Genomic DNA, 15,685 nt, shown 5'->3' with positions numbered 1-15,685 from the left:
GATTTTTATAACAATCAATGATTGCTGGCATGACCATTACCGAGACTAGCGTATCATTACAGATTTGATTCATTGAAGTTAAATCCCACCAGCTATCCCAGTTGCACTTGTACCCATAGGTAATGATCCTGGTAAGCTGCTCAGCTACTCTGAGGGTTCATGCACACCGACGGGCACGCCAATTCCAGCATTGACTTCCAGTTTCAGCAGTTGCTGCCACACATGACAATGGGAGTCCATGCAGATGTAAAATGAATACAAGGAAACATAGCCCTTAGGTCTCTGAATTACTAGTCCCTGACATTCCCATAACTTCACCACCTCCCTGAAATGCAATAATGTAAAATTACCATAGAATCTGTTTTTTTTTCTGTGATATTGAGGAATTAATATCTGCCAGATGACCAAAGTGAATGCCTCTGCTTCTCTTTGAGACAGTGCCATGGGATATTTAAATCCACCAGACAGGGGCCAGGTTTAACCCCTCAGCCAAAAATGACAAGCATCTCCAATCATGTAGCACTGAAACACAGTGGCTCAGTGGTTAGCACTGCTGCCTCACAGGCTAGTGATGCAGGTTCGACTCAGCCTCAAGCAACTGTCCATGTAGAGTTTACACATTCTCCCCGTGTCTGCATGGTTTTCTTCCAGGTGCTCTCCCACAATCCAAGATGTGCAGGTTAAGTGAATTGACCATGCTAAATTGCCCATAGTGTTTGGGGATGTGCAGGTTAGGTGCATTAGTCAGGAGTAAATGTTGAGTAATAGGGTAGGGGAATGGTCCTGGGTGGGTTACTCTTTGGAGGATCAGAGTGGACTTATTGGGTCAAATGGCCTGTTTCCACACTGTAGGGATTCTGCTATTTTTGGGCTCAGGACTTCAGTGGGGATTGAATCCACAATTTTCTGACTCAAAGACAAATTTGCAACCAACTCACCCACAGTCTGAAAGTTAGACAGGCCAGCTCATTTCATGATATGTCAGCTCTGTTTCACTACAGTAATCGGAACCTGGATGATATGGATGAGTGGAACACTGACATCTCATTTCCCTGAGCTTAAAATGAACCTGAGTGGATGCAATGTGACTCAGCTGTCAAGGTTCTCTATGAAATGAAATTGCACAGTCTCATCTTGGTTCAATAAGAGAGAAATGTTTCCAGTTACAGAGTGTCTTCTCTGACCTCAGGACATCCAAAGGCTCTTTAGATTAGATTCCCTACAGTATGGAAACAGGTCCTTTGGGCCGAGAAGTCCACACTGACCCTCTAAAGAGTAATCCACCCAGACCCATTCCCCTATCCTTTATTTTACCCCGACTAATGCACCTAATACTATGAGCCATTTAGCACGGCTAATTCACCTAACCTGCATATCTTTGGATTGTGGGAGGAAACCAGAGCACCCAGAGGAAACCCGCACAATCACAGGGAGAATGAGCAAAATCCACACAGTTGTCTGAGGCAGGAATCAAACCCAAGTCCCTGATGCTGTGAGGCTGCAGTGCTGATCACTGAGCCACCATGCCATCCACTATAGCCATGAAGTACTTTTTGAAGTGTAGTCACTGTTGTAAGGATGGACAGTGAGGCATACCAGGATGCTCCTCTGAGAGTGGGGCTGAGTTACATTAGGACAAGAAACTTTATGTAGTCGAATGGTAAGAATTTCTATAATAACATACTGTAGTATCTTTCTTGGAAAATTGCAAATACATTTCTTTTAATATGGAAGAAATCTTTCCTAACACAATTTCACTTCCATTATACATGGGGACCAGAGAAATTCTTAAGCAATAGTTGAGCTGTCATAGAGGGACCCTGGGCAGCAAAACACTGCTGTATCCAATCTGGGACTACACAATGGGACAACAAATGTTAAATTCCTCTTCATCTAACCCCCATACTGTACCTGTCTTGGAAGTATTTGATGGTGATAGTGTAGAGAGAGCTTTACTCTGTATCTAACCCTGTGCTGTTCTTTACCTCGGAGAATTTGATGGGGAGTGCAGAGTGAGATTTATTCTGTATCTAGCCATGTGCTGCATCTGTCCTGGGAATGTTTGATGGTGATAGTGTAGAGTTTTACTCTGTATCTAGCTATGCACCGTATCTGTCTTGGGAATGTTTGATGTGGACAGTGTAGAGTGTGATTTACTCTGTATCTAACCTCATGTTGCCCTTTCCTGGGATTGTTTGACAGGAGCTCAATGTGTAGCTCTTCTCCTCCTCTGAGTCATTCTCTAGCATATTAGGTGATGAGCCATTTTTCCACCAAGCTATTATTAATACTAATATTGAGTCTGCCACTTGACTGTAAACAACAGGGATTCTGTCCGGCTTCTTTATCTAGTGGGAAAGCAGGTATGATGCACACATTACAATGCCAGCATCCCTACCAACATGCTACACTGTCCAACCCACAAAATAATTGCTTCTAACATATTCCTGACAGGTTACAGTTCTCTGCTGTTGCAATGTTATGCTATCAATTTTGGAAGGTCACGGATTTGATTCACGGTTTTGTGTGAAGAAGTCTCTCAAATGTAAGTGAGGCCTCACCTGCAGCACATTTTGTGCAAAATGCTCCCCTCTCCCCAACCTGACCTTTCGTTTAATTGTTAAGTCATGGAGAATTAACATACCAGCCTTAAGGGCAAGGGACCTCATAAAAATCTAACATGCAGTCAAACTCAATGCCAGGAATGAAAAATATTCCTCATAAGGTGCTGGTGATGTGAACTCTTGCTTCTTAAGTAAAACATTTAGTGTATGGTTGTGCTGCAAATATTTGGTATTGTAAAGGCCTTTTCTGAATTTGATCCCCTATCTTCTTTCTGAAAATAAATGGTGATTTTTTTTTGCCCCCTATCCTTGACTGATTTAGGCTGGTAACTGATTCCATTGACAAAGACATTTGCATTCAAACGTCATAAGGGACTTTATTGAACAACAGAGAAAAGGTGTAGTAAGATGTTATAAGTTAATTTCAATAGATGACTGATTGGCAATGTCACAGGTGAAAGTTTAGAAGGAGTCTTCAGAGGCACGTGGAAAGCAGTAGTGGTAGGAAGGGGTTTAGGGAGAGATATCAAGAGATGTTGAAGCATCGGATGTCTGAATTTTCCATCTGCCCTCCATGTGTTTGTCCGTATAATTGACAGTGGAGGGCATCATATCTGTGGTCACAGCGGCGAACTAGTCAAAAAAGGGAAGAATGATATCTGTGTAGCACCTTTCTCAATGATACAGACCATGTTATAGCCAATAGAAGTATTTCTGAGGTGCAGTGTTTATCAAAAGTATGAAAGGTGGAGCCAATTTGCACATAGTAAGCACACATAAACAGCAGTGAAGAAAATGACCAGCTTTTCTTCTTTGCGCATTTCCTGAGGAATAAATCTGGGCTGGGACATCACAGAGAAAACCATTGGCACTTCAAAATAGTGCTCTGTTACAACCATGGGAGAGGGCCGACAGGGATTTGTCTCGCCATCTGGTCCAAATGATGGCATATGTGATAATGCAGCATTGCTTCCATAGTGGACAAATTGTGAGCCAGGATTACGTGCTCAAATCTCAAGAGTGGCACTTGATCTGTATCTTTCTCTCACAGGCAAGAATGTTGACCACTATTTAACGCTTCCTGAGTCTTTCTTGGTCTAGTAGCAATTGAACAGACTTTGCTCTCCATACTGTTACCCATCCTATTAAGCTGAAAAATTCACATCAAATCTGGAGCCAGTTGGCTTTTCTTCCTAGATGGTGTATGATATTGCCTATAGATGACAAGTCTTCTGCTGTTGGAGCATCCAGGAGCACCATATACTCCACTTCCCATATTTATACTCACAACCTTATTTTCAAAGCCCTTCAGAACTGCATTTCCTCACTGACTTTGTAACGCACTTAAGCCCTGAAAACCTCTGAGATTGCTGTTCTCCTCCAATTCTAGCCTCTTCCTAAACACTCAGTTTCCTTTTCCCTACTATTGGTTTCTATGCCTTTGTCTTTCAAAGTCCTAACCTCTGGACATTTCTCACTAAATTTCTCTGCTATACCTCTCTTTCTCCTTTTTAAAAATACTCCTTAAAATCTACCACTTTAATCAAGCTATGAAGAAAAGTTGGATAGTTGAGGTTTGCATCTTCTGGCGTTTAGTAATATAGGAGATGACTTCATTGAAACATAAGATCTTGAGGAGCCTTCAGGACAGATATGGAAAGAATATTTCCTCTTATGGGAGAATGTAGAGTGTGGGGCTCACTGTTTAAAAATAACGAGTTGCCATTTCACTAAGAAATAAGGACAGTTTATTTTCTCACAGATAGTCCTGAGACTTCAGAACTCTTTTCCTCAAACACCAGTGGAAGTAAAGTTTTTGAACGTTTCTAAATCTGAGGTGAAAAGGTTCTTGGTAAACAAAGGGAAGAAAGGTTATTTCGATGTAGATGTGGAGAAACCAGATATGATTGCATTATGGGGCAGGCTTGAGGGGCCAATTGGTCTACTCCTCCTAATTTGTATGTTCAAATGAGCTTTTTGTTGCTCCTCCTGTTGGGTCATACTTTGATGTTATAAATAACTGTTAAGAAGAATGACACTTGCAGTTGTTTATGTGCCAATTGGGCAGAAAGTTGCAGTGACTGCAAATGTACAGTTAAACTGGAAAGTTGCTGTCTGAGCTAAATAATTCTTGCATAGACTGTAAACTGCCTCACATTCTAGCTCCATATACAAATGTACTAACAATGTGAGGCTTCTGCACTGATGTTGTAGATGCAGAATAAACTCACCGTCAAAAATTATCTCAAGCCAATCTATTTTAGCTATCCTTTTAACCCTAAATTATTGCCAAACAACCACTGTGTCTCTGAAAATTCACAAATGTGGAGTCTTATTCCTTCAGAATTTAATCATGGCTGGAGATTTTTAAGAAGCTTTTTTTTTCTGAATCTTCTTTAAACAATCTTTATTGTGCTTTCTCTCTATTTTGCATTTGTAATTGGTTTGACACTGAGTTCACAATTCAGAGTAACATATCCTAATTTAAAGTCTGCGCTGATCGTTACGTTTCTTCAATCTGATAGCTAAGGAGGTATGCCATATTGTTGCCCTGCTCACTCAGATCCCAGACGCCTTGTAAAGGATAGTGGATGCCTTGGTAATGATGCAAGCCTCCACAGAATACCTAAGGCAAGGGCAAATCTAATAAAGTGTAGGCACCTCTCATTCGCTGCATAGAGCAACACCTACCATGTTGTCTGCTTATGTGATTCAGTGTCAGTTCAGACCATAAGACATAGGAGCAGAAATGGGCTGTTCAGTGTTGACTATTCCACCATTCAATGAGAGTGTGGCTGATCCGATAATCCCGTAACTCCACTTTCCTGTCTTTTCACCGTAACCCTTAATTCCCTTACCAATTATAAGTCTGTTCATCCCAGTGTTGAATCCACTAAATGATTCTGTTTTTGTGACAGTCCTGAAAAATCTCTTGATGTGTCACCGTAAATGTGACTGGCTGCTGTGTAGGTACCATTGTCCCTCCTCGATGAGTTTAGATTAGATTCCCTACAGTGTGGAAACAGGCCCTTCAGCCCAACCAGTCCACACCGACCCTCTGAAGAGTAACCCAACCAGACCCACTTCCCTCTGACTAATGCACCTAACACTATGGGCAATTTAGCATGGCCAATTCACCTGACCTGCACATCTTTAGACTGTGGGAGGAAACCCACATAGACACTGCAAGATTGTGCAAACTCCACAGAGACAGTCGCCCGAGGCCACAATCGAACCTGGGATCCTGGTGCTGTGAGGCAGCAGTGCTAATCACTGAGCCATTGTGCCACCTGTATTTTCTGAACGTCCTGCACATTCGATACCTTTTGATATGAGAACTGCTCATCGATGTGGGAGAGGTACAACTATACCACCAAGTCTTGACAAGAGAGCAATCTTTTGCATTCCCCCCATTCTGCAGCCCCAGTCCAATTCTGCCTCCCAGACCCTCCCCCACAAACCTTCTGCCAGAATTTCTGAACATACCACATAGGCAATAGCCAAGAGCTCCACCAACAATGGATGGAATGCCAAAGCACTGTCCTTCCTTTTCTCGACTTCTTAAAAAAGAAAGACACAAAGGGGGACAATTCTTTCAGTATTTGCAGGGCTTAAGGGTCAGTACTCAGAAACACTGTTCCTGTGATGCTGGGATTCACTAAAATAGCAAGCCCAGTGTTTAATGTTGGCTGCTCAGTGAATAGGGAGGAATTTGAGGGTCTGTCGTTTTGGGGGTGGGGAAGTGGCTTATATGTTACTTTTGTATTTTCATTAGCCCAGTAGGGGGGAGCAGGAAGGTGGTTCTGTGCCTCTCAGTTCGAGCTCTGAGACATCTCTAGGACCTTGTTAATCCAATCGGCCAATATGATGGTCTGTAATTCGGTAATTGGATTTTATGCCTTGAAGTGAGGAAAGAGAGAGAGCAATTCAGCTCATCGGAGGAGAGGGATATCCTTTATCGGTTCAGGTGGACATGATTCCTTATTTCCCCAGAAAGAGACACTGAGAATTTGTGGCAAACCAGAGATTATACGGGAAAAATTCTTCTCCTTTTATGTTCTCGTTCCAAGTAGACTGGGGATGCGAAAGACACTGGAAGCTATCGCTCGGTGCTACACACGAGAAAAATAAGGAAAGAATAATTTCTGCCCGGGTCTACCTGTCATTCGGAAGCAAAGAATCGTCTGAAGGTTAAAGGAAGGAGGGGTGACGGAAAATGAATAGTGTTGCTGACTGCTGCAGCCTGTGCGCATTGATTTAGAGAGACAGAGACAGCGAAGAAGAGAGAGTGAGGGGGAAAAGGAAGAGAAAAAAATTAACGGAGAAAGAAAAGGCAAGGAGTGGGGGTGGGGGGAGAGAATGGGCACAGAGGAAGGAGCTCGCAGCTGAGAAATGCCCGCACTGCCGTGTGACTGGAAATCTTAATAACTAGACAAAGAAGAGATTATTTCATTAACAAAAGGCCGAGAGAGCAAGCCACATTGAATAGGGTTCCACTGCAGGTTCTGAATCGGCAGGGGAGGGAGGAGAGGGAAACCAGAGAGAGGAAAGAGAGGCGGGCAAGAGACTCGGTTAAAGCCACCGAAGGAGCGGGAAAATGCTGCAGTTGTTCGCACAAGTGTCAAAATCAGAATGCAACTGATGCCATTTCTACCTCAAAACAGGAACGAAAGATGGGAGATGGACCATCTCGATCTGGGAATAATACCGAGGCCTAATTGAATGATTTTCTTTCGCGACTCTTGTGAATTATTTCTCGATTTTTATTTAATTGGGTGGAAGTCGGGGGGGGGGGGGGGGGGTGGAAGGGGAGAAGGTTGGTGGAAGGGGGAGAGCAGGGAGGCACTTGGTGAAGGAAATGCTTGGGAATCCCAGTGAGTTTCGGCGACTGTACCTCTGTGCCACCTACTCTGGGACTGAGCGGAGAAGGAAGGGAATATTGTTGTGGTGAGGAGATGGAAGGAGGCGGAATACATAAGAAGCTCTTCATGAGAGACCAACAGCAGCAGCTCGGAGCGGGTGAGTGGTAACCATGGTGACTGAAGATGGAATAGTGGGGGTGCGGGGATAGTGGTTGTGTTTCTTCCTTTTGTTTTCTCTGGGTCATGGGCTATAGGTGTTTGGCGTTGGATGGTCTTAGCAAAGGGGCCAAGAAAATGAAGGAAAAGGGAGACTGTTAAAAGAATGCTCCAATTTGCATACATTTGAAAAGATGAAGGACAAGACTCAGTTTAATTAGGGAGGGGAATTTGAAGGGGAGTGACGTTTTGTCGGTAGAATGGAGATGAATCGGGCAGAGCTAATACAGGCACGATGGGCCGAGCGGCCTCTTCCGGAGCTGTCTGATGAGGCCGGCAGAGAAGTTAGCGGGCGCTGCATTGTGGAGTCACAGGCTCATAAAAGGTTTGAAAAGGAGTCGAAAGGGAAAGCGGTAGTGGAGGGGGGGAGCCTAGAAGAGAGAAAAGTGAAAATACCCCGGAGAGGGTAAAAAGCTAAGGGTCGGTCAGCACTCTGGATAATAAGCAACAGAATAGAAGGAAAAGAAGCAGGTCAGAGCAGACAGCAGAGAATCAAAGAGGATGAAGGAAGGAATGGAGAGTGCAGAGGGCCAGGAGGTGAGGACAGGAGAAAGAAAAATGAAGAGAGAGAGCAGACATAATAAAAGTGTAGAGTAGACAGAAGAACCAAGTTGTGTAAGAGAAGCAAGGAGGGGAAACAGCTAAAAGACAGCAAGTAAGATGTGTGAATAAAGTTGGAGTTTATTCTGAGTTGAAAGGGACTATGTGGCAGTTCCATTGGCAATACATTAGAATTGCCAGAGTCTTCAGGAATTAATCTCTGAGTCACTGCCCCCAGCAACTCAAGACCAATTATTTCTTTGAAAGTTTATTGGTTCATGAGTGTTGGACATCGGAGTTGGGGCAGCAAGGGCGGTGTGATTATCAGTCAAGAATCATCAGATTTGGGTAGAATCTGTTTGCCTTTTGTTGTGCATTGGAAGACAGGAGCATCTGCACCTTGGGTGCTCAATGGTAGGAGACAAGAGGCAAAGATGGGAGGCTATGTGACTGTATCTCCAGGAATACGCCTGAGTTGGAAACCCTTTGTGGCAATTAAATACCATTTGAAGTGTTTTGCTGTTTTGCCTACTCCTGGCTTTACTAAACCAAGGTCAGGGCTGCAAAAATCATAGAAAATCAAAAGTACGAGGCCAGGCTACAGGAAGTGAGTAAACTGTGAGGGAGTCAATAACCGAGGCACCTCTTTCAGGGATCTGACCTTATGAAGGCGTCACCAGGTACAGATTGATCATTATGGGCTAGAATGTTCCAGGTACAGTTCTCATTGCTTCCTCATTAGGTTTCAATTGAAGAACCAGTTGGGATTCTACAATTGGCCTCAGTTTCCCTACATTGAAAATAAAGGTTTCCATAAGAAGGGCTTTTCACGATCAGACATCACAACAGGAAAACTGCACACAGCAAGCCCACACAAACAACAATGTGATAATGACCAGTTTTTTTTTATGAAGGACAAATATTGGCCGGGACTAAGGGAAGAACTCCCTTCTTCTTCCACATAGCTCCATGGGATCTTTTACATCAACCATGTTTGACAAACAAAGCACTTGCTTAATATTTCATCCAAATGTCAGCATCTTTGATGATGTTCCCTCAGTACCTTTTTCTTTTATTCTGTGGGATAGAGGCACCATTAGCAGGTCCTGGGCCTCCTCCATCGCCAATCTCTTACCACCCGATGTCTAAAGGAAGAACGCCTCGTCTTCCGCCTCGGGACCATTCAACCCTTTGGTATCAATGTGGACTTCACCAGTTTCCTCATTCCCCCCCCCCCCTTTCCCAAAAACCTTATCCCAGTTCCAACCTTACAACTCTGCACCGTCTGTCAATCTTCCTTCTCACCTATCCGCTCCACTCTCCCCTCTGACCTATCACCTTTACCCCACCTCCATCCACCTACTGCAATCTCAGCTACCTTCCCCCCCAGCCTCACACCTTCCCATTTAACTCCCAACCCCTGAGGCTCCCAGCCTCATTCCTGATGAAAGGCTTTTGCCCGAAACGTCAATTTTCCTGCTCCTCAGATGTTGCCTGACCTATTGTGCTTTTCCAGCACCACACTCTCAACTCTAATCTCCAGCATCTGTGGGATAGAGGCACCATTAGCAGGTCCTGGGCCTCCTCCATCGCCAATCTCTTACCACCCGATGTCTAAAGGAAGAACGCCTCGTCTTCCGCCTCGGGACCATTCAACCCTTTGGTATCAATGTGGACTTCACCAGTTTCCTCATTCCCCCCCCCCCCTTTCCCAAAAACCTTATCCCAGTTCCAACCTTACAACTCTGCACCGTCTGTCAATCTTCCTTCTCACCTATCCGCTCCACTCTCCCCTCTGACCTATCACCTTTACCCCACCTCCATCCACCTACTGCAATCTCAGCTACCTTCCCCCCAGCCTCACTCCCTTCCCATTTAACTCCCAACCCCTGAGGCTCCCAGCCTCATTCCTGATGAAAGGCTTTTGCCTGAAACGTCAATTTTCCTGCTCCTCAGATGTTGCCTGACCTATTGTGCTTTTCCAGCACCACACTCTCAACTCTAATCTCCAGCATCTGCAGAACTCACTTTCACCATTAGCAATGCCAACCTTTGTTGCCCATCCCTAAATGCCCTTGAACAAAGTGGCAAGCTAGGCCATTTCAAAGTCAATCACATTGCTGTGGGTCTGGAGTTGCATAGGCCAGATTGGATAAGGGTAGCAACTTCCCCTTCCTTAAAAGGATATTAGTGAATATTATAGGCTCTTCTAACAATTCGTAAGTTTTCCTGCTGCACTGGGGTCTTCATGCTCAAAGAGTGGGAGTCGAACCAGGAATACTTTATATCAGAGGCTCCCAACAAAACCACAGCTGACATGCATTAGGTCAGAGTGCACCAGATTATCATCCTGTAACAGCGGCAAGAAAGTCCTCATGAGGACAATGTGGTGGAGTGGCAATGTCACTGGGCTACTAATCCAGAATGCCAAACTAATGTTCTGAGAGCATGGATTCAAATCCCATCATTGCAGATGGTGAAATTTGAATTCAATAAAAAGCGAGGATGGTAGATGCTGAAGATTAGAGTTGAGAGTGTGGTGCTGGAAAAGCACAGCAGGTCAGGCAGCATTTGAGGAGCAGGAAAATTAATGTTTCAGGCAAAAGCCCTTCATCAGGAATGCGGTACCCGAAACATCAATTTTTCCTGCTCGTCGATGCTACCTGTCCTGCTGTGCTTTTCCAGCACCACACTAACTACTCAATAAAACTCTAGCCTCTAGTGCAGTGGTAGTGTCCCTATCTCTTGGGTCAGGACACCTGAGTTCAAGTCTCACCTGCTGCAGAGGTCTGTAAGAATGTCTCTGAATAGGTTGATTAGAAAATATTTATTGCAACTTGGGGCTGAGGGAGAGGTTTCAAACCTGAGACTCTCCACAATTGGTCCCTTTCCGGTCTCTGCCGTGGAAAGGTTTTAGGCTGATCAAGTCATTGAAACAGGATTTCTGCTGCACTACCAAACATGTCAGCTGACCTGCTGGCGCCATGACCCCGTCTCAAATCCCAGAAACAGGATTATTTTAGTATTTAGGAAAAGCCATGCATGTCAATAAGCATGGAAGTACCAAGACATGACTCCCAAAAATAATTCAGAGCAGTCCTATTGGGCTGTGAGACTGTGGATGTAACAGTGCCAAGGAGACAAGAAAACAAGTTTCCCACAAGAACACCACTACTTGTATTTTGAGATGCATTTTTTTCTCACAGGATTAGTTCACTTCTGCTTTTCTGACCTCTTTGAGATATTTGGAAAGCCCAGTCTGGAAACTAAACCTTTCACTCAGCAGGTAAACGTATGATCATTTTAATAGTAGGAGTAGGACATTTGGCCTCTCAATCCTGCTCCGTGACTTTATAATATCATGGCTGATTTGGGTGGGATTTCAACTCTCTCGTTAGTCAAGAATCTATCTACTTCTGTCTTTGAAAAAACACAATAACTCTGCTTGCAATGCTCTCTGGGGAAGAGAATTCCACAGACTTAAAACTTGATTATTGCTGAATCTTCCCCCACAGAGAGAAGCAAGGTTTTCCTCATCTCAGTCTTAAGTGGGAGACTCCTTAACTATGCCCCCTAATTCAAGTCTGTTCCAGAAGGAGGACGAGCCTTCAGTCTCCACCCTGTCACCTCCCATCAGGATTTTAAGTGTTTCAGTAAGATCACCTCTTATTCTTTTGATCTCCAATGAATATAGGCCCAACCTGTCCAACCTTCCTTCAGTAGATAAACCAATCAAGCCAGGACTCAGTCGGGTGGACGTTTCAGTATGAGGAGTGTCAATTGGGAGCACCAGGCAGTGAGATGGATGGAAATTTATCTGATAGGATGGCAGACATATCTCCTCGGCCCGCATGGCAAGACTGGAGCAAATTTTGTGACAAGTCATGAGTCTTGGTGGGATAATTGCAAATAAAAAGAGATATCTTTTTAAGATAATTGACATCAAGAACCAGAGATAAGACAAGGAGATTTTTTAATGAGTTATTATGATATGGAATGCACAGCCCAAAAGAGGATTCAAAGCAGATTCAGTAGTAACTTGCAAAAGAGAAATTGATACTTGAAAGGGAGAAAACTACAAACTACAAAATGGGCAAAGGTCAGTGAGAGTAGGATGAATTGGATAGTTCTTCAAATGGTCAGCACAAGCACAAAGAACTGAATGGCCTCCGTCTGTGGCTGCACAGTCTACGATATGCCCTGAATTCTGACCATGAGCAAAAGTCACAATTTCCATTTTCCTCTAAGCTACAAACTTGAGACATCATGGTTTTATAAAGAGACGTGGAGTTGAGGAGATATATTTGGTTGATACTTGGAGCAAGTGAGTTGTCTTATGAGAAAAGGTAGATTCGGCTTGTTTCCACTGGAGTGCTGAAGAGTGAAGGGTGACTTGATTAAAATGTATAAAGTCCTCAATCATGAGCCTGGACACAGTGAACATGGCATCAATGCATCCTCTTGTGGATGAATCTCAACGATTTTAAAATTTTGGATGGCCTTTTTAGGACAGAGAAGAGAATTTTGTGGGTCTGTGAAACTCTGTGCCTCAAAAAGCAATGAAGGCAAGGTCATTAAACAATTTTTTAAGGCAGAGGTTGATAGATTCCTGTCAGGCAAGGGAATCAAAGCCTGTAGAGGGAATGAAAATGTGGAATTGATGGACTGAATGGTCTACTCCTGCTCTTGTTTCATATACTTGGCAATTCTATAGTTAATTCACAGCTTTCCAATGGTAAGCCACAGATACAAAGATGATATTAGGCCAGAGAGAGGTCTACAGCATTGCCCCCTCCTGTGTAGGCAAGAGAGGTAGGGGATTGATCAGTGTAACTTTGTCTTCATTCACTCTTCTCCCCATGCATGCTCTATCTGTGTTAACGCTAGAAAAGATCATCTAATGAAGATTTTGATGTTCAAGGTGGTGACAGGTTTGTTTCGTGATGTGGCTTGAGCTTGTCATAGCTGAAGTCTCATGTCTGCAGAATCACATTTCAATTGTTTAATGGCAACATCCATGTGTAAATCGCCCACACAGGCCGTAGGTTCCCTCCTCATTCCAACAATTAGAATTAGCTCTGTTAGATATGGGTATCTCATGTGGTATAAGTCAGCACTGGCAAAATGAAAAGAGTGAGCCAACCAACAGGAAAAGTAGCAACCTATGGTCAAATGGTGTAGTGTTGTCTCAGCATGTTTCAGTGTTTGTGTGACTTTGCATGTGTGGGAGCACTTATGTGAGAATGCATATGTCAAGTTGAGCATTTGTGTGAGAGGGTGTGCATGAGTTGATGGGTGAGATTGAGTGTGTGTGTGTGTGCATAAGTGAATGTGTCTGTGTGTAAATGAATCATTGCAGATATTTGATTGTGTGTTAATGTGATTAAGTATATGTGTAAATATGTGTGTGTGTGGGTACATGAGTGAGTTAAATGTAAGTGTATGTTCAAATGCAGGTCTGAGTGTGTGCTTATGTGTGTATCTGATTGGATATGTGGGTGTGAGTGAGTGTGTGTGTATGTGTGTTTGAGTGTACATTTAAATGTGTGTACGTGTAAGTTTGGATGTGTAAGGTTAAATGATTATGTCTGAGTGTGCATGTGGTGTGTGTACCTTTTAAGTAATTGTTTAAATATGGTTGTGATTGTGAACAGTGGTTGTGTGTTTAAATATATGTTTAAATTTCTGTATGAGCCATTGTGTATGTAGGTGTGTATGTTTACATCTGTGTTTAAATATATAAGAATGAGTGTGTATGGGTGTGTGTTTACTATTGTTAAAATCTGTGAGTGAGTGATTGTGTATGGGTGTAAAGTGTGTACTTTACCTCTATGTTTAAATATGTGAGTGAGTGAGTGAGAGAATGAGTGAGCGAGAATGAGCATGGGGCCCCGTTACCGACACTATTGGAATCCACCAGTGAAATGATCTTCGAACAATCAGGCCCTGACACTCGGAGGAAGAAAAGTCACTTGAACAAGGTCTTGGGGTTTTGTGTCCCTGAGTCGGCAGCTTCAGGAGAGGAGGGGAAGAAATATCAGTCCTAAAGAGACGGCAGCGCGTTATCTGCAGAGTTACCGGAGGGTAATGCAGCAATGATGGAACTCAATCCATATTCTGATCAGACAGGAGCTGATAACGCAGGATTAAGAATCAAGGCTCAGTCGAGTAAGGGTGAATCAGAAGTGAATCATGGCAGCAGTGGGCTCTTATTCAAAACCGTAACGCGACAACATGGATGACTCTTGGCGCCAGCAGATGTTACACACTGGATTGCTAGCCGGAGAGCTTTCTATGACTGTCGCTCACGTCTCCTCGGGGAGTGTGATGTTGGTGGCCCTGTGGATCCGCTGAAAGAAGACAAACCGCACGACAGCAAAGGTTGTTAGATCACAGGGCACAAATCCTCCCTAATGTAGTCGCTGGAAATAGTTAGCCAGCTATCAGTCACAGCATAAACAATCTGCCCACTGTCAGCACAGCGAGCTACAGATTGCCAGTGTGTTAAACCATTCTATAGTACAGTGAAGCCATTTTGATCTGATCGAACAATGCAGGACTTTTTTTTCTCTCCGTCTCCTTCAACACGAGCGTGTGATTTTTTTTTGTTTAAAATGTGCTACTTAACGCCAAACGATTGGGAAAACTCTTCTCAGTTTGTCTCACACCGATGTGAAGCACTAAGATCAATCCTGTGAGGGCACATTGCCTTTGATGCATTTCTTTCATTATGCTAAATGATTTTTTATATATATATATTCTATATAGACTTCCTGCTTCAGTTCTCAGTCCCATTCCTGCTATCGCTCTTTGCACAACAGTGAAAGGTTGGAAAGTGTCAGTGGTGAACAGGGAGCAGCTATGGGTTTATTCTTGGAAAAAAGAACAACACATCCAACATTTTACAAAAATAAACAAAGAACTGCGAATGCTGGAAGTCAGGAATTGCTGGAGAAACTCAGCAGGTCTGGCAGCATCTGTGGAGAGAAAGGAGAGTTAACTTTTCCAGTGACCCTTCTTCAGGATGTTAACTCTGCTTTCTCTCCACAGATGCTGTCAGATTCTACATTTTGTTGTTTCCCAGTTTATCGAACGCTCCCGTAGCCAACATGTGTGAGAGACAGGAAAGCTAAATCTGTTGTCCAGCTCCTGCGTGAGACTATGAAAGATGTTTTTAGCAGTTACCCTATCTAATCCTTCAAGGACTTGGTTCTCCATTTCATCCTTCCTGAGGGTCTTAAATTATATCATGGGCCAACATCACAAATGGAAGCCATTTGCTTCACTGAGTTGGTTCCAACTCTTTTTCAAAAAGCAATTCACAGTCCCACTCATCTCCCACCCACCTACTGCATTACGTTTTCTCCTTCAAGTGTATATACAATTCCCTTTTACTGGCAAGGTGACTTACCAAGATGTTGCTGGAGAGTTTTAGTTTATATGAACAGATATGTTGTTTTTCTCGGAGCAGAGGAGATTAAGGGGGGACATGATTGAGATGTA

At 43.6% G+C, this 15,685-nt stretch overlaps 1 protein-coding gene across 4 annotated transcripts in view; it reads left to right on the top strand.

The window, feature by feature from the left end:
- lrrc4ba (leucine rich repeat containing 4Ba) overlaps positions 1-15,685 on the top strand; it is a 178,302-nt gene that overhangs the window by 90,749 nt on the left and 71,868 nt on the right. For 2 of the 4 annotated variants that reach the window (XM_072588755.1, XM_072588757.1), the window contains exon 1: positions 7,384-7,583. The exons of 1 other annotated variant lie outside the window; for it this stretch is intronic. The gene's annotated coding sequence lies outside the window, so the exon portion shown is untranslated. Of the gene's footprint in view, positions 1-7,383; positions 7,584-14,065; positions 14,564-15,685 lie in introns of those variants that run through there. One more of the 4 variants, XM_072588758.1, reaches the window with a different exon arrangement.

The sequence above is a fragment of the Chiloscyllium punctatum genome, chromosome 18 (assembly GCF_047496795.1).
Source record: "Chiloscyllium punctatum isolate Juve2018m chromosome 18, sChiPun1.3, whole genome shotgun sequence".
NCBI lineage: Eukaryota > Metazoa > Chordata > Chondrichthyes > Orectolobiformes > Hemiscylliidae > Chiloscyllium > Chiloscyllium punctatum.
This window is presented reverse-complemented; position numbering and strand designations above follow the sequence as displayed.